At 38.0% G+C, this 19,614-nt stretch overlaps 1 protein-coding gene and 1 long non-coding RNA gene across 8 annotated transcripts in view; one reads left to right on the forward strand and one right to left on the reverse strand.

Annotated features, from left to right (window-relative positions):
- The window catches only part of ENOX1 (ecto-NOX disulfide-thiol exchanger 1), a 362,929-nt gene that overhangs the window by 80,440 nt on the left and 262,875 nt on the right, over positions 1–19,614 (forward strand). The window lies entirely within an intron of this gene.
- LOC137466963 (uncharacterized) lies at positions 4,842–5,695 on the reverse strand. Its single transcript, XR_010995351.1, has 2 exons — positions 5,062–5,695; positions 4,842–4,980 (listed from the first exon to the last, which is right to left on the reverse strand). It is a non-coding gene; the product is annotated as an uncharacterized lncRNA (long non-coding RNA).

Here is a 19,614-nt window from a genome sequence, read left to right on the forward strand (position 1 = left end):
GGCAGCTTTCCAAACCATTTTTCCCAAAGCCTGTAGCATGGGGTTGTTGTGACACAAGAGCAGGACCCAGGGCTTGGCTTGTTGAACCTCATACAATTGTTCTTGGCCCATCAATCCAGCCTGTCCAGATCCCTCTGCAGAGCCTTCCTACCCTCCAGCAGATCACTATTCCCACCCAACTTAGTGTCCTCTGCAAGGAGACTGAGGGTGCACTTGATCCCCCTATCCAGACCATTGATAATGATATTAAGAAGAACTGTTTAATCAATTAGACTGAGATATTTGGTCTTACTTGAGACTGCATCCAAAAAGGGCTGGTTTTCAGTGAGCTTGAATCAGTCTCATGGAGCAGCTGGGAAATAAAGAAGGACTGTGCATCAGCCATTATGAATTGGGCAGTAGCAATTTGCTTTGGTTAGGGAAAGTGTCAGCTTTTAGCAGTTCCCTGTTAATTTTTAATTTGCTTCCCCATCTAGGCGCACTGTGTTTTTAGTAATGTGCACCTCTGCTGTGTTGTCCCTTTTATCAATCAAAGTTATTTTGCTTTTCTGACTTGGCATGGTGTTGCAACTATTTGTCTCCTTTGGCAGAGCTAGGAAAATATCTGTTTATGATAGGTGATTACAAGGACACCACTTTGGTACTTGGGAGCAACTTCTCCTAATTCACTGGAATGGTCATGGCCAAGTCCCGCTGCTAAACATGCTGTATGCTACCCAGTAACACATGGTGTTAATAATTGAGGATGTCAATAATGGGTGACACAACTGTCAGACTTAAGAAATAAAGCACTAATAAGGAGCTTTGAAATAGTCTTGTTTAAGATCGGCTGCTGTGTAACACCATTAATTCTGAACAGGAGTTTAATTCCAAGTGCAAGAAAATGAAGGAAAATCAAGGCACTTCTGCTAAAATGGATTAATGAATTTGAGTATGGAAGAAAGCAGCAGTCTCCTATGTGATGTGTTTTGTCCATGTTACATTGCTTACCTAGCTGGCTGCCACCTGCATGGATCATTTCTGTAGACCTCCGAGACATCCCCTTCAGAGTCACTGCCTGTCACTACTACATCCTGTGCATGCACAGGGCGTAGATGGTAAATGTCCAAGTGGGATTTTTAGCTTTGACACTCAAGAAGTGAAGAAAATGCATAATTCTGCTGTTGGTTCTGTTATGTTTTTGGTTGAGGAAAATGTTTCCAAATTGGAGAGGCAGGTGCACACTTGTGTGGTGCTTTTTGTGTAGATACTAATGATGCCTCCCGTGCATCCCAATGTGTATCCCTATTCACTGTGCAAGGGTTGGATCTGGAATCCTACCCACACAGAAGATGTGCGGTAGCCAAATGTAGCTACATTTGAACAAAATATCCTTATTTTGTCAAGATAAAATACCCAGCATAGAGTATCATAAATTGATCCCTGTAGGACAGACCTAGAAAATAAACTGTAGTACTTTGAATATACGTGTTATAATCATATTGAACGCTGTGCAGCAATTTGTATTGTATTACAGCTGACAAAGTATTTTATCTGCTACTGACTAACTAGTGTAAATAATGTCGATATTTTCCCCATATTTATAATTACATTAATTGCTTTGTGTATTCATAAGTTAAGTGTCAGAGCCCAAGCTGTAGCTGCCAGTAATCCACAAACCACTTGTTTGCATATTCAAACTACAAAACTGATGAGTATTTGCCCTTTTTGCTAGTGCATGTCACAGCTCAAATTTTACACAGAAAAACCCACTGTTACCTAAATATTGTCATGTTAAATATCAAATCTAGTGCTAATAGAATGTCTTCCAGAAATGAAGAGAAACCCTCTAACAGATCAGAAGACATCTGATGAAAAGTAAATGAATAGCTCACTTTAGCTAGGAATTGTGACTTACTTCCAAATGAAGCTAAGTTTTGAAAAAAGATGTTTCCTGCTGTTGAAAGTAGCATTTTTCAGAATAAAAGCTGGAACATCCATATGCAGTGCAATGTTTTTGTTTTATAATGTGAGATAATTGGGCTAACAGAGTGTCACAAAGAAGCATTTGAGGATTGACTAAATTTTTTCAAACAAAAGCTATTTTTTGGGAAAGTTCCCAGACAAATAATTGTTCTGCTTTGCTATCTTGCGGACTTTAGCATTTTTATTCTTGGAGACAGAGCAAATACAGATTTCAGCATAAATCTTGCTAAAACTTCAGTTGAAGAAAGTAACTTCTTCAGCTTCTGGGGAGTTCTTTTGGGTTTTTTGTTTGTTTGTTTGTTTTCTTGTTTGTTGTTTTTTAACTTTTGTTTTCTTTGTAGTTATGGTGTTGCATTGAAATCCTTGTTGTAGGCCAGCATTTAATACAGTTGATGGTTTTGTAATTTTGCAAACCACTAGCATTTGTGAGGGCAACAGAGTGAAGAGTCAGTTCCAACTTAATATTGCAGATGTACACTGAATTATCCAGGGAAGAGCAAAGGTTGATTAAATTCACAAAATAAGGTGATTCATAGTTTTCTAAATATGTCACTCAACCTAAAATTAACTCAATTATTTACCAGTCACACACATGCTAATGAATCCTGACAATTTCAATTGACCTGCTGTGATGAACTTTGCTGTCACCTAATAATATTTCCTCTGTATTTTCACTTAAAAGAGTGATTGTAGCATTTATCACATGCAAAGCAAAAATGCTTGAGGATTATATTATTTTTTAATATTTGCAATTCCAGGGCACTGATAAATTAATTACATTTAATTAGAGGCACTTCTTTTTTGTGAAAGTGTTTCTTAAAGTTTAATCCTGCAGAGATTTTACATGTGGTAGTGATGAAAGTGGCTGCTTCTAAGGCAGCATCAATGATACAATTTGGGAAATAAAGTTGAGCTTATCATTTAATGCAAAATGTGACAAAATTACAGAACTTTAGAACTAATAGGGTAAATAATGTTAACTATTATTTCTAAAATTAGAATCACCTTGGAATGCCATTTTTAGCTGTGTAACCAGCTAAGAAATTTGTAAGTTAGCCAAAATAATAAATGAGTTTATCTACTTTCCTACTAAATACAGAAATATGCAATTTAAATAAAAGTGTGGTTATTCTGGATTTGTACTTGAGTTATGGGTAAATCTCCAAAAGGCTGCCCTGGATTATGAAATGGTATCTCTCTTTCCCTTTCCAAGGTTTTTGCCTCAAAGCTTTACAGAATCCTGGATGAAAATCAACATTGATCCATAAAATAGACATCAGTGTAGTATCCGTACGGGTAGGGCACAGCAGCTGAAAAGATTTCTGGCCTGCGGTTATTTCTGTCAGGAAAATGGAGATAGATAAAGATATAGATATATAATATGTAAAGCTGCTGGGCAGTGGTAGCCTGTTTGCAGACAGCTGCATGTTCAGCCTCTTTTGCTAGAATGGTTAAGTGGCTAATTAAGTGGACAAGTCAGGTCTCAGCACACCCTCAGGGAGAAGACTGCTATGTCTCAGACTCCTGTGAAAGTTTTGGGAGAGATGGGTTTGAAGCTGCAGCAATCTCATTGTGAGTTGTGGTGCTGGCTGTGAGGTGGGGCTGCTAGAACCCATTTTACAGGATTTTCCTCAATGGCTGCCAACTACAAAGAAACATAAAAATTAAAAAAAAACCCTGAAGATTTCTAACAACTGAAACTAATGCATAATATTTAATTGAATTTATTTCTGAGTAGTTCCAAATTGTTAATGAATTTGTTTAGAAAGCTGATGTCTTTGGATTTTCAAAAAAATATTTTCCATGATTTTCATACTTGATTCATTCAGTGACATCAGCTATGGTGACCAAACAGTTGTTTCTGTGGTGACAAATTGCAGTGTTACAAGCATGCTTGAATGACTCAGGTAAGAAAAACAGATCAACTATAAATTGAGAAAATTTGCTTGCAAAAATAAACCAGAAATATTTGGTGAAAGTTTTCTGGAGAATGGCTTGGAAATCTAAAATTTATTTTAACATAGGTGAGTTTTCAGTTCATCCAAAAATTCCAGCATGGCTGGTTTTATAGTGAAGCACAAAAGGAACTGTCCACGTCTGGTGACAACAGCCACATGGAGAATGCTTAAAGTAGATGAGTAACTTCATAAGAAGTGTGAATTAATTTAACTGCAATAAAAAAATATATAGCTTCTTCCTCATCCTCTAAAGTATGACAGCCAGCATCACAGCTTATTGTGATTAAGGTCTGTCTCTCTAATAAATTGCATCTTAAAAGGATCTTGAATGCTTCTGTTATGTTACAAATACAGTTCTGATTCCACAGGGGTGTAAGCCAGGAGCTCAACCACTGAAGGTGATGGAGCTGCATCAAGCTTCTGTAAATACAGGGAAAGGTAATTTACGGTCTCTATATGTAAAAGGGAATCTATGTCCAAATGCCCCAAATTATATGTTATATGGTATACTGTATTGTCATGGATTAAAATATATTTTGGAGTACATGGTAGTAATACCAAAAAGACCCTGGATATGTCCAGTGACAATATGAATTAATTCCATTCCCGTCATGACAACTCTCAGTGGGAATATTGTGCCTTGGCTGGGCTCAGACGTTATTTCCAATAAGTATGGAAATAATGGCTCTCAGTGCTGTAAAGTGCTAGAGATCTCCAGGGAAATCTCATCAGATTATGTGATGGGTTTGAAATTAATTTGTGTCCCAGATGTATTTACACAATGTACAGTTGTCTCTCTGATGACTTATAAGGAAAGGTAAATGCAACCATCCTAAATCAGTGCAGGGACTTGCTTGCTCTCTGGGTAGAGTATAGGTATTTTTCTGAGTTGTACAGAAAGCACAGGCAACTCAGAAAATGGTTATATAACTTTCTTACACTGCAGACTTATTGTCGTCTTGTTTGTCACTGCATTGTGCAACATTTTCATCTCTCTTGCATTTCTCGTTGCCTCCAGTTCTGTAGACATGAATTTTCACATTGTCCTTTTGAAAATCTGAAAGGGAAAAAAAACTATTGAGAAATTATTTTTTCTGGTGTGGGCATGACCCAGCTATAGATATTGATATATACATACACCTGTCATTCCTAGATTGCTCTTTGGTGAAGGCTTCTTTATGGCACTGTTCTGGCCTCTTTAGAGGCTGGTTTGGGATTGTGCCAGGCTTTGCCTGGTCAGGTGTGTGGAACCGTGTCATGTTAGGCCAAAGCAGCAAGGGATTATCATCCATGGAAGAATGTACATAGCTTCATCATATTTATAAGTAGTGAATGTCTTTGTCTAAGCATATGACAAATTTGCAAGCCCATCAGTTGAGTTTCTAGAATTGAGCCTCTTCTGGGAGCCATAAGCTAAAAGCTCAAATATGAATCCTTGCAAGATTTGAAGTGTGCAGAAAATATTTTCTCTAGTTAAGAAGTCTTTAAAGGACTAAGAGAAGAATAGTCTTCTTCAAAGATCTGCTTCTACCCTCAAGTTTGAATACCAGGGCTGAGTGTTTTTGGAGGCCCAGGGCAAAAAGGAAGTTAGCACTACATGTGACGTGCAAGGGCTGTGAGCCTGGACTAGATCTTTACTTTTTTAAAAAGTACGTGGCTTTTGATATTGCTTTTGAGAAGATGGAAATAAAATGGATGAGATACTGTGCATACTGCAGCTTCTCTCTCCTCTCACTGATTTAAATTTGTTTGTATCTGGCTTCCACATTTATCTTCAAATTCCTTCCCTCCCTTCTTCCCTCCCTCCTTCCCTCCTTCCTTCCCTCCTTCCCACCTTCCTTCCCTCCTTCCCTCCTTCCTTCCTTCCCTCCTTCCTTCCCTCCTTTCCTCCTTCCTTCCCTCCCTCCCTCCTTAAAAAGGTATTTTCTTTATTTGTTTCTAGATTCAATGGTTTCCTCAAAGATTCAGTGACACAGAGAAGAACCTCTAGGATCCTTTCTGTTGACTTTTCTTCTTTGACTGTCTACAGTCAGTCTTCTAGTTCTTTTTTCCTTATTTTATGTGCTTGCATTCACTCTTAAGAGTACTCGATTCTCCTTTTCTTTACAATAGCCATCAGCTGTGGCAGGCAAGGTGTTGATCAGGCATCCTACTTTCTGTCTCTGCAGATTGGTTACGTTGATGGAAACATTTGGTACAATGGTTTTGGTTTGCGATAAACTCTAATTTTACGTAAAGCTTCTTTTCCCCCCTCCATTTTGATAGGATCAGTGTGTCAGCAGTCACATCCGGTACTGGAGTCTCAATGCAATAGATACCTGGCTGCCTTTCATTAATCACATAGGAGAGAAAACAATAGAAAATCAAAATAATAATTTATTTCCTCTACTGCTAATTCTTCCAGATTCCAGTTGTCTTTATCACTTGTAAAACACATCTGACTACATTTTAGAATCTCCTCCATTTTACCTGATAGGTACAAATTTATTTCTATATATTATATAATTTATTTCTATATATTATATATATATAAAATATATATAATATAATAATATATGTATTTATATTATATATATATGTATATATTCCTTTATTTCTGCATCTTATTCATGGTAGCTATATTTTCTATGTAATTAGGAATTGTATTTTTCCCTCATAGGCATTTGGGGAGGAGAAGGGATTGCATAGTTCTTTACTCTTTAATTTGCTGAGCCAAAGTAGTTGGGATGGGACATGCACCATCTAAAGAGTGGTTAACTAAATTCCATCGATCAATCACTGAGATGACCAAAAGTGAACCAGGTTGCTGATATGCCTGCTGCTGACAGCATAAACACAAGAAAGTGATGTTGCAGCAAGAGGGTCTGTGGCATCATTATGACTGGTACTGATGTACGAGATGGAAAGAAATCAGGGTGTTTCCATGTTGGGTTTGTAAGTGGCAATCTAGAGAAAAACAGTTGTTATTATCTATCAGCTAAACTGGTTCTCAATTGAATTGTTTGGGCCTTTTAAAACTTTATATGCCAAGAAATTAATAATTTGAGTACCTTTCTTAGTGCTTTCTGAAGCATTGAAAATATGAACCTAAACAGTGTATGGTGCTTTAAAATTGTGTTTAGCACAGAGGTATTTATCTATTTGTCATCCAGAAGGAAAATTAATAATCTTCTTTGTTCACCAAAACTTTTACACTAAATGTTTTCTGAAATTTCATTATGTAGAAGCCCTATGGAAGCTGTGCTGTCCAAAACATTTTTCTTTTCATGTACTGTAATGTGTGCTTGTTCAAACAAAGAAATGCTTATCTGTTGAAAAGATAGCAGTGATAAATTACTTCAGCTTTCACGCTTACCTACTGTTTTCCAATTGGCATTAAATTCCTAGTTGAATACCAGAGGCAGATACATCTGAATTCAAAAAGTTACCTTGATACCTTTTTTTTTTAGCCAGTCCCTCTGTCCTTATGATAAAAAAAGGAAATTTAGTCATCGAAACCACCCTTCTTGTGTAGTTTAAATCCCACTAGATATGAAAAGGATTGCAATTTTTACAATTTTCTCTGAACTATATGAATTTTCAGAGGCTGTACAGGACCTCTACCATTACTGTCACAACAACAGCACTTCACATATCAACAGTTTAAATATCAATTTAATCCAAATAGCATGCAAATTGAGCTTCCTATACTTACCCTACCTCATTATGGATAATGCTGCATATGCTCTATTAATCCTTTTGAAAAATTATTGACTCCTGAATAACTTTCCTTTACTATTATAAATCATATCTTCATGGTATTTTTTTCCTGTCATTGACTTTTAAGTTCAAGGGTCTGTTTTATTTTCATCAGAAAACGAAATTCTCTCTATGCTTAACAAAAAATATTCTGGGCTCGTGTTTTCCATTTTAATGGAAGTTCATCACTCTCGCCTGCCTTCTCCTCACTGAATAAGTGATACTTATGCAATGCACAAGTGGAGCATACAAAAACAGAAGAGTAACGAAACAGTTCAAGAAGCTAAAAGGTAATATGACGTAAGTTAGCTGTATTAGCATATCTGAATGTGTAAGAAAAAGTAATTGTGAACTCTTGCCTCATTTGCCAATCTTTACCATGCATCAGTTGATAGAATAATTGTTATTTCCAAAATACCAACATTAGCTTTTAAGCAGGAGATGCTGTCTGTCCTAGCTGACTCTTTAGATGTTTATCTTAATCTGCATTTTCACTGATCCATATTGGTTGCCCTTTGAAGGAGCGTAGGCATCTGCTTGAGAAAGAGGTGAAGTTTCTCACACTGCTTTAGAAGGAGAATTTCCTGCCCTGGGATGAACAAACACGCACTTGACCAACTCTTAACATCAATGTGTGACAGTTTCTATCTGATGATACATGTATTAAAATAGAATAGTTTGGTGGGAAGTCACCTACAAAAGTTGAACTGAAAAGTTGGTACAGTGCTACTGTGCTACAAAAACCAAGATATGGAACATCTCCTTTTGTAAGGTAAAATTCTGCTAGGCTCAGTAAACTACTCATTATTAGAATTATTATTAACATCACTACTAGTATTATTTTTTGACTCCAGCTGGGTCCTCTGCATTCCTAAAAGGATTGTTTTTAGTGTTAAATCCTACTAGGAAAGGTGCACTTTTAAATAATGAAAGTCAAGGACGTTTAGTGTCTTGCAGAGTTGGCTCTACAGCAAAGGCGATATTACTGTTACTTTGGGGCCATCAAAATTCAAGCGCTTCACATGTGGAAGTGCTGTCTGAAAAAATTATTTTGAAAATGCTACTTCACATTAAAAGTAGCTGGAAAAAATTGTCCCCAGGATGGTATTATCTGTATGTAGCCAGTAGTTTAACAAGGAGCTCTTCCAGACATATTCCTGCTCTTTTGAAACAAAATCTGTTTTCTGGAGTACAATGGGCACAATCCCCAGAAAAATGACAGCAGGTGTAGATTAATTAAGTCAAGAACCACTCTGGCTTTTTTTGGTAGAATGGGAGAGCATGCAGCTCACCTCCTGCTAATGGCATGGTTGACTTTCTTTGTAAATGATTGCAGCCCTGCAGACCTTCGCTTTGGTGAGGGCAGGATTTTGGTGGTGGGAGTTGTAATTAGTGGGACTTAGCCAGGGAATACCCTCTAACTTAACAGAGCCAGAGTGCTGCAATTATTTCTTCCCAAAAGAAAATTCCCAAAAGGTTAGATGTATTTTGTGGAGTCTGAGATCATCCTTCTTGTGGAAAATCTTTCTGAAATTACTGTGTGGTGAGTAGAATTCAATCCATGCTATAGATAAGAGGCTGCTGTTTAAAAATATTTTGATGAAGCACAGACACTGTCACGTCTATATGGTGTGGTAGATTTCTTTATAGTAATCCAAGCCTATTAAAGACAAGCAAATAACCTCAAATTTTTTCCACTTCCCCCTCACCTCTCTCTCTTTTTCTTTCCTCGGTATTGCCTATATTGTAAAAATGCAAAAGTCTTTGGTGTCCCTTCATGCATAGCTCTACTCAGTATGAAAGTTTTGTGATGATGAAATCATCAAGAGAAAACAAGAAACCAATTTGGCTATATTGCTATTACCATATTTTTAAAAAAAGATAGCCTTTGGAGACTAGAGTTTCAGTGGACTGACAATGTATCACACCAGTGAAGCTTCTTTGAGATGGTCATAGGGAAACAAAATATTCTGCCATCAGGCTCTTGCCCTCCTCCTCCCCCATCCCTAACAGCAGCACAATGTTTACTATTGTTAGTGGCCACCTGCTTCCCTTCAAATCCTCCTCATGCAAACCACAGTCGTTTCAGAACAGTCATTATACATTTGGAAACAGCAAAGCAACTCTCCAAACCCCACTGATTGTGTTGTATAGCAGCTCAACTGCATGCCATTTTTGCTGCTTGGAAGGCTGGTAGCTGCTTGGCAAGCTAAAGAAGAAGCTTCTTCCCAATAACAGTGTTTTTTCTTTTATCCTGGAGTGTGGTATTATTTTTCTAGTGGTATGATTAGGAAAGAAAATATATACAAAGCTTAAGAAATATTCCAATGTATTTATAATACGGTATTATGATGGGAATTAAATAAAGTCACTCAAGTGCTTGAGTTCATTCAAGTACTTTGGGGGCTTTTAAAAAGAAATAATTGTTGCATACAAAGTCTTGCCTGAATAGCAATTATTTGATTAAAAGAATTCTGGCCTAGGTCTTGTGCTTGGCTTTCTATGAGCTTAACCATGCAATCATGTTTTATTGCCATTGTTGAACCTAGATGGGTTTAAATAGGGCTTCTCCCACGTAGATTCTTTAATGATACTTTTAAGGAAGAGAGCACAAGTAAATTGAAATGAAATCCTGAACCCCCATCTCAAGGAAGAGGGTGGGACGGGGTGTGAAAGGAACCCTGGAGCTGTTGGAAACAGCAGGAGTAGCATTACACAGCAAGGAGACCAGAGAGCTGGAGTCTTTCTGAGGATGGAAAAACAACATTCTTCCTGCTGAGAGTCTTTTGCTTTGACTGGATGCAGATGACATTCTCTCTGAACCTACTGCTGCCTACAACAATATTTCCAAATGCAACTGGCACCCATTCCTGCTGCCTGCAAGCAGTTATAGAAAGCAAGCTGGGTTTCTAGGTTTTCTTAGACCCACCTTACCTAAGAAGTACAGTTTCTTCACTATACATAAGGAGAATAAAAACAAGATAAATGGAAAAGTCATGCTAAAATCTTTGCAAAACTTGAAAAAACTTGTACTCTGTCAATTGAAATCTGAAGTGCTGAGAAGGAATGACATATTGCATTGTGGCAGATCTCAACAAGGATTGAGAAAGAGTGAGCCTGTAACACTCTAGGCAAAGATTCATGCTCTTGGAAACATTCTTGTTTTGCAAAGTGAGTCGCAGCTGATTGTTAAAGCATGGTTGCTGCTGATGGCAGGAAAAATGGCTAAAACTCTAAAATGAAATATAATAGATAGTAAGTTTTAGGAAGAATTCTGTCTGCAAAAGCCTTGTGCTATAAAATTTCTCTTGCCAAGAAAGGAACAAGGACTTGACGGATAAAGAAATAGCAACAAACAAGCACAATTTTTCCAGAGGTGATAGAAATATGCTTAGAGCAATGATGCAAGCCCTCAGTGATGATGGGTGTGTTGCCTATATCTTTGCCTTCCAAAGAAGTGCAGAAATACTCAGTGCATCCTTAATAGTCTGGAGAGACTTGGCAAGAATTGTCACTGAGTATTTATTTGAAATGTAGTTGCAGGGAAGTGTAAAGTAGATATTCATTTAATCTCAAGACTACAGAAAGATGTGGAAAAAAACACCCCAAACAACTCAGAGGTGCAATTATTTACCTTAAGGCATCTGATTTTTACAGGTTAAAAGAAAATAGATCTGTTTCTTGTCTACTGCTGTTGTAAATTTTTCAGGGTTTATATAGAAAGTTTTCTGGTTTTCATTAAATAAATATCTTTAAACAATTTATAACAGAATTCTGCAGGATTACCACAATAGTCTATTCCTGTTGACATTAAGTGATAGTGTCTGAGAAGCTGCCATCATAACTCTCTGTTATTAGTGTTCTGTCATTTATTTGTATCGGGTCACTCCTGTATGTGGCATGTCCTGAAGTGGTTGCAAGATTCTTGGTCTGAAAGGAAAATATGTGAAATTACTGGGTTTTTTTCAGTAGTGGTTGGAGGAAAGAAATCATTGTTTTAAGTTCCTTTCTGGTGTTCAGGAAGAAATTAATTGAAAAGACAAAAAGAAACTCAGTTCTCCAGGAGCATGTCTTTAGATACCATAGAAGGGCATGTTGTTCTTTTAGTTTCATATCCAGTTTTCAAAACAGCTGGATAAATTCAGAAGTAAGCGATTTTTCTGTTACAATAAACATATAGTTAAAAAAACCAAAACCCTAAAGTAAAAAATTAATGGATTATGCCTGCCTATCATTAATAGATGGTTCTATGAAGAGGAAAAGATGTTAAAGAAAAAAAAAATAATACGGTAGTACTATACCTTATATTGGAATTTCACCACCACAGGTCTGCATAAAATCAATATGTTTCAGCCATTCGGCTTCAGCTGTTAAGGATTTTAATGAGTCCATTCACTTTGTAGATATTCTGAGTTAGTATAAACTATTTCCTTTGCATTCCTTTCACGAGCCCAAGAGGTTCAACATCCCTGGAGATGATGTTGAACAAAGACAAGGTTTCTAGCAGAGAATCGTCTGCCCATTTGCTCTGGACATCAGGCAATAAGGTCCTGATGATTATTATTAGATTACCCCTGTTCAGAGTATTAAACAAGGTTAAAACTCGAGTTATTTTTTCATCCAGACACTGTGACTCAGTGGGAAATGGGCATTGCTATTCTGGGATAGGATGTGACCTAAATTTTTTTATTGGTTAGATTTACATACTGACCTCTTACTTTTGAGATGTCTGAACTATCTCTTCTATGGTCTGAAAAAATTGCTGACTTGATTAGTGCTAGTAATTTAAATTTCAATATCTGACATTTCTTTGCTGATGTATTTTGTCTGTATTGACACCAGTCAACACTAGTGTCTCAGTAATTTCAGACTGTGTCTGGGAGAATGTTTTATCTGAAAGAAGAAGAACAAGAATTTGGAGTGGCAGGAAGTGGCTGGAACTGGACTTTAGGCTTATCAATACCATGAAGAAGGGAATGAGTTTGAATGATGTTCAGATGCAGCCATTGTTTCATCTTCATCATATTATGCTGTGCGTGAAGAGTAGAAGAAACGGTGGAGAGAGAGGTCACTCAAAGGGGAAAAGAAACCAAGGGGAAAAGTAGAAAAGCATAGCATGGAGCAAGGTTGGGAGAGTAGGTGGAACCAAGTGTGCCAAGAGCAAAATAAAAGGACCAGAGGAAATGTGGTAAAGCCCCTTCCAAGCACTCTGAATCCCTGCTCAGCACCTTGTTCAAGACAGCTTCCTCCAGGTTAGCAATTATATCTAGCTGGTTTGAGGAGCTCCAAGTAGCAATGAAGATGCAATGGCAAAGACTCTAGCTTGGCTGTTCAGGGATCCCAGGAAAATATTTTGGATATTGTCATGCTGGTATCTGTGTTACTTTATTGTTACAACCCATACCAACCAGGAAAAACAGACTTAGGCAGTGCAGTAATGTCTCAACACTGCAAATGCACCTTTGTTCTCTCCTCCTTTCCACCGTTTTCTCCCCATTGCCCAAAGGCTTTTTATCCTCTGCTTCTTCTACCAGATAAAGGTCCTTGACAAAATATGTAGCAAGGTAGATTTGCTGAAGCAGATTCTTGATCTGACATCAATCCAGCTTCAAATTTGCATATGAAAATGTAATAGGGTAATTTATCACCTTTATTCAGGTAAAGAGATAAAATTGCAGGCAGCTAACAACCTTCATTTGTATGTTGAAAGTTAGAGGGAAGTTAGGCAGTTAGATAGCAGCACCTTTCCTTTTCTGATGTGGATTACCCAGAGGGAGTAATCATCATTCATAGTTTTCCACTGACAACTTTACCTGATACTGGCAGGTAAATCACAGAGCAGAGCATGGCGCTGTCCTTTAGCTTTGATACTTGCAGTTGTAGCAGGTCTTCAGCAAACATCCAGTATAACCCATGAAGGACTTCCAGCACAGCTTTTAAAAGTAACTAAGGAGATTGAAAAGACTGTGCTCTATATGACAGCAAACAATAAAGTGAGTGTGGAGGAGGCTTCATTAAGATTGTTTGACCTATGAGCAAAATAAAGAGGAGGATAAGACAGGCTTTCCTAGTGATTTACTTTCTATGCCTATGAATCATGGGTTTTTTTCCTCTGTTATTGTGATTGCATTTTTTTTTTCTCAGCACTGCTCACCCTGTCATTATGGGTAGAAAATGTAAAGGGATTGTGATATTTTCTCAGCAGTGATGAAAGGAACAGGACACTTCAAGGACATGCTATAAAAGTTGTTAGGACTTCAAGATGCTGTAGCTTCTTCATCTGAAAGCAGTGTGTACGATCCGTATTGGATTAATGTGAGTCATGCTGAAGGATGCTGGCTTTACCATAAGCTATATTGATCTCGCATATTTACTTTTTAACTTACCAATTACATTAATTTCCCTATTTTTCCCCAGCATTTCTGGGTGAGTACACATTTGAGGCTGTAAACCCCATGGGAAGGAGCCAGGCAGTTCATGTTGGCAAGGAATCTGGCAAAAGGCATTGCTTAAATATTTGCCAAGAGCAACAGAGGCTTGTTTAAAAAATAACTGTATGTTTCAGCTATTGTCTTGAGAGGCTTATTAGAAAAAAAGCAAACAGAGGCACAAAATTTTGTAATTTTTATAAAGCTCTCAAAATATTAAGAAGTATTAAGATACTACAAGTTGAATATATTTTAGTGTGGTTTGATGTGGGTTGGCTTTTTTCTCTATTTTTGGTCGAGAGGGAAGAGAAAGCAGGAGGGCCTATGTGCTGTGCAGTCAGTGAGAAACCTTGGAATTGGAAAGTACAAAATGAAAAACAGCAGATGTGAAACAGTGGTTTCTGACTTCCTTCTTATGAGCACAAATGTATCAACTTAATAACATCATTTAAAATCCCTCTTTTTGGGCCATGGAAGTAAAGAACGTGGAAATAATTAGTAGCAATCAAAACAAATCCACAACAAGTCATTTGTTCTTGGTGAAATGTTTCTCCATATTGCTTTATGGTTTCTATCTGTCCAGACAAAGTATGCCCCAGATATACAGGAACACTTATGATATTGTATGAGATTTCCATGCAAGACTATAATGTGGACATGGCATTGTCACAAAGGACAAATGTTCCTCACAATGTGCAGCAGAGCTCTTTGCTGAATGAACAAAAACATGGAAGTCCCAGTGATACACCACACTGCAGACATAGTTTTATTCAAATATAATAATTTTAATCAATTTACATCAGCAGGTCAGAAAATTGGTGGGCTTTCATACTGGTAATATTGTGTGAAATATTAATTGAGCTATGCAGCCAAAAAACTAGAGAGGATTTATTTATGACACTTACTGGTGTTTTTCAAAATATCAAAGACCTAGCCAGCAGATTATGCAGCAGATGTATTACATGAAGTAGAATTGATTGTGATTTCCTGGATATTTGGGGATTTTGTAAAAAGGGAGTGCATAATTATTGAATAACTTCTACTACATTTTTCAGGTTTTTTTGTTCCTCCACAGTTCTGTTTTGTTCCTCCCTCCCATACTAGTTACCTTGATCTGGTAGAATGTGAATTCTCCCTTAACAGAAGCTCTTCTCTTGTGGAGAAGAATCATCAGCTCCTAATTAGCTCAGCACACTTAACATTGTGCTACCAAATATGTGGTCTGTCTAAAGGTAGATTGGTTTATCTTAAAGTTCATGTTTTTGAGCTCATGCAGCCTGAGTAGTGTTTTTCTTCAAGAGGAGCTTAGGCAGTAGGAGTGGTACAAATCTTCTCAAGCTGTGCAAGAGTGGCAGGAAACATGGGCTGTTATCAACAGAGCAAATGCGGGTCACTCGCAGGTGGGTCGAAGGATATTCTTTTCCATTTTGTTAAAATATCTGCAGGCAGCCAGAAGCATTCTAATTTTTGCAGTGCTGTTTTGTTAACTGAAAGAACCTAAAGAAATTTTTACATGTGAGCTGCAGCATGAGCTCTCAGCTCCTTTGAAGACAGCAGCTACAGAGGATGAAGTTTGTGAGGGGTTGAGGTAGACATCATAGCACACTTAACCCATCGTCGTTGCTTTTCCATGGTGTGCCAAGACAATACTATAAATTTCAACCACCTCCAAAGTGGATAAGCTTCTGTGCTGGGGTGTAAGGATGGACACGACAAGTGAAGAAAATAAAGGCAGAAAATAAATGCAGTTATTTAGTGTCTGCACCACATGCCACGACCACTTACATCAATAGGATTTCTCCCTTTTTTACCAGCAGCAGTGTTAGTTTTGTGGCATCTGAGTACTACAGGACTTCAGGAGACTTGTGGCAGATTTCTGAGAAAGTCTCCAACTGAGAGTAGTTTTGTTTAGGTCTTCCATGAAAAATCCACTAAACCAAAAGGCACTATTTGGGAGAAAAATTTTGTGATGTTCAGAGTGGTGGGTTCCCTCCTGATAGCACTGAGTGTGGTAACAGATACTGCTCTGTTATCTGACACATTTAGTTCAGATTTAAGCATTACACAAGTGTGAAAACAGCCCTTTTTACTATAGAAATGTTTAAAGAATTTCTTCTGGGAAGAGCACTGAGCTGGTAGGTCATTTTCGAGGTCCTTTTAGCCTAACAGCCTTTCCCAACTCTAGGAAGCTTATGACAGTCAAGGGAAAAGTTGTACAGCCTTTGATGGGATGCTGCAACAGCTTCATGAAAAATGGAAGTGGGTCATTCTGGATGTAAAATTTAATTGAAACATGTTTTGTCAGCATTGAGACATTCGAAGATCCATCTGCAGAGGGTGTGTCCACTTCTTCTGCCACGACATCTGTTTGGAAGGAAGTGTAAAATTTCCTTTGTGATTCACACCAGAGCTACAGAGTTGGGAAATTCCCTCTTCTCTCATTATGTTTGGTGTCTCACCCTTGAGTGAAAAGGATTATAGTGTGTTAAAGGTCCAAGTGAAAATCTATTAAAAAAAAAATAATGTGAGGAATCAAATGGTAATTTCTCTTATTATAGATGCCGGGAAATTTAGCTCTTATTGTGACACTATTAAGTTGTCTGAAAATTGTTTGTTTATTAAAACACCATAGAAAGGACTGTTGTGAGGCATCCTTTCCAAAGTGGGATAATGAGTAAGAAAACAGAAGGCAAAATGCAGGAATTTGTTTTAGAATCACGGATATTGTATGTTAAATATTACTGTTTGTAATGGAAGATCCTGTTATTTTAAACTACTCTTCAAAATCTTGTGATTTGGACTAGTTAATTTTGTTTACTGCTTCGGTTTGAACATTTCATGTCTGTTGGAAACTAGACGTTGTAACTAGTGTTCCCAGTAGTAGTGCATTAAGCTGAAAAGTGCTGGATTTCAACCATACTAAGCAGTAAGTACTCTTGAGTTTTTATTGTTGCCACATACCTTCTGATAGCCAGTCCCATAATCATAATATGATGCCTCAAACTGATATGTTTATTGTTCTAAAAAGATTAATAGGCAGATGTTGAGCCTGGCAGCCAGATAGAAGGGAAGATTTCCAAAGCATTAAATGTGATATTGAATTTGATGCATTAAATGATCTATCTTTATTTTGGCTAGGTTGCTTATCTGTTAATTGTGATCTGTAAGTCTAGTTATAAATGGTTTTTTTTAAATACTGTCAGAAAGTCAAATCCTCTGTTTGCACTCCTAGTGGACAGAGGATAAGGCTAATCTCTTTTCTTATTGTGATATCCTGAACACTTCAAAATGCTTCTGCATCTATGCATTTTGAAGAGAATACTGCTGTAAAATCCAGGTCACTTCAGTTGCTTTAAAACACAGTCTCAGTGGATTTTTGGTAATGTTGAATACTGTATCCATCTCTGGGGCTCCCAGCATAAGAAGGAAATGGACCTGTTGGAGTGGTTCCAGAAAAGGGCCACAAAGATCATCAGAGGACTGGAGCACCTCTCTGGTGAAGGCAGGCAGAGAGAGTTGGGGTTCTTTAGTCTGGGGAAGAGAAGGCTCTGGAGAGACCTTACAGCACCTTCCAGAACCTAAAGGGGTCCTACAAGAGAGCTGAGAGGGAACTTTCACAAGGGCATGTAAACAGGATAACGAGTAATGACCTTAAACTGAAAGAGGGAAGGTTTAGATTAAATACTAGATGAAATTATTTACTGTGAGGGTGGTGGGACAATGGAACAGGTTGCCCAGGGAAGCTGTGGAAGCCCTATCCCTGAAAGTGTTCCAGGCCAGGTTGGATGGGGCTTTGAGCAACCTGGTCCAGTGGAAGGTGTCCCTGCGCATGTCAGGGAGGTTGGAATTAGATGACATGTATGGTCCCTTCACACCCAAACTGTTCCTTGATATATGCCCACTGAGTTAGAAAAATTGGTTTCCTCAAGGCAGAGTTTCTTAGTATGGGTACAGTCTTACAGCAGATCATCAGACTAGTCTTTTTTATCAAGTGGAGCAGCCTGTGTCTCATACTTTGCAGCTCAGATAATGGGTGGATGAAGCGCAGGACAACTGCTGAGCACATAAACATATCTTTAAAGGCATCTATTTTGAGGAATTACGGAAAATAGTCTGTTTGGAATAATCTAAGCAAACTAGCAAACACTCAAGTTTATTTTCCATTGTCTGTGAAAGCAGGGAGATTAGTGTTTGCCCGCAGAGAAATCACATTGGATCTGCCTTTTTAGTTGTTACAGGATATACAGCTGGGTAGGCATATCTGTAGGGCTGAAATGAGAGAACTGTCTCTCGTTTGTTTTCTCCAGTCAAGCATAAATCTCTAATTTTAAGGGCATTCTACCCTTGGTTTAGATTTGTTTATTTCAGTTTTACAGTCTCCATTTAAAATCCATTTTAATGAGTTGTTTATGCAATGATAGTGTTTTTAATATATGTTTAGGTTTTGTGCAACTCCAAGTCAGGCAATGATGTGTGAAGAAGGCATGAATTAATAATATGGCAAAGGCAACTGGAATACCTCCAAAGTACCAGCCAAACAAGATTTTGAAGTGGGTGCCTGTCTGCCTGTTTGCTTGCCTCTGCCTCAGACCTGAGTTCAAGCTGCTGTTCCTCTCCTCAGGGGTGACTTTTCTTTTCTTGCCTTCTTGCATTCTGAAGCTGGTTAGGACACCCAGCCTGGGGCATGAGTGGTATCAATGATGGTGTGGATTTGAGTGTGGGATGAAGGTCAGGGAATGGAGGAATGCCAGGAAACCAGCATTTCTTCCCATATGCCATCATTCTGCATTTAACTCACTTAGTGTGGATGAAGTAGAATGGTACCAAGACTCAAGTCAGCACCTCAAATCAGCTCTGTAGTAATCTTTACCCAAGGCCATAGGTGGCCAGCTCGGGAACCTCTGCTAGTGTTTGAAAAGTGTTGCAAGCAAACCCAAATTGCAGAAGCATCTCCAACAGGGAACATGATGCATGAATGTTAGCTGGACAAAGACTTTCCAAATGCTGTGTTTGCCTGTGGCTTTTCTAATGGTGGCAGATCTGCATAGGACAGTTTGGTGACCCAAGCCTTGCCATAGTGCAAGATATGACGGCCTTTTGATACTCTTTATGTGTGCCTACTTCCTGATCACTCATAAGAGGCTTCATAATTTGTCTCCAGTCATACCTTGAATATAATAACAAGAATAATTAAAACTCAAATGGCAATTTGGTGCTCTGACCATCTGGGATCAGCCTGAGAGATGAGATGTAGTACAGGCCCTAAAGCTGTTAGTAAGGTAAGCTTTCTTCTTCTTCTTCTTCTTTTTTTTTTTTTTTTTGGTAATTAATTTAAATGGATTTTAAATGATTTTTAAATGAGTTCATACTCACAACAGCTTTGAAAATTTGTGTCTTGCCGGTGGGATCTGACTGCTGCTTCTACTGCTGTGCCTCAGTCTGATTCCCAGCTGGAAAAACCAAACCTCTGAATCAGCTGGGTGCAACCTCAGCACAGTGATAAAGGAAAGTGAATAAATAGTTGG

This window comes from Anomalospiza imberbis, chromosome 2, assembly GCF_031753505.1.
Source record: "Anomalospiza imberbis isolate Cuckoo-Finch-1a 21T00152 chromosome 2, ASM3175350v1, whole genome shotgun sequence".
NCBI classification, from domain to species: domain Eukaryota; kingdom Metazoa; phylum Chordata; class Aves; order Passeriformes; family Viduidae; genus Anomalospiza; species Anomalospiza imberbis.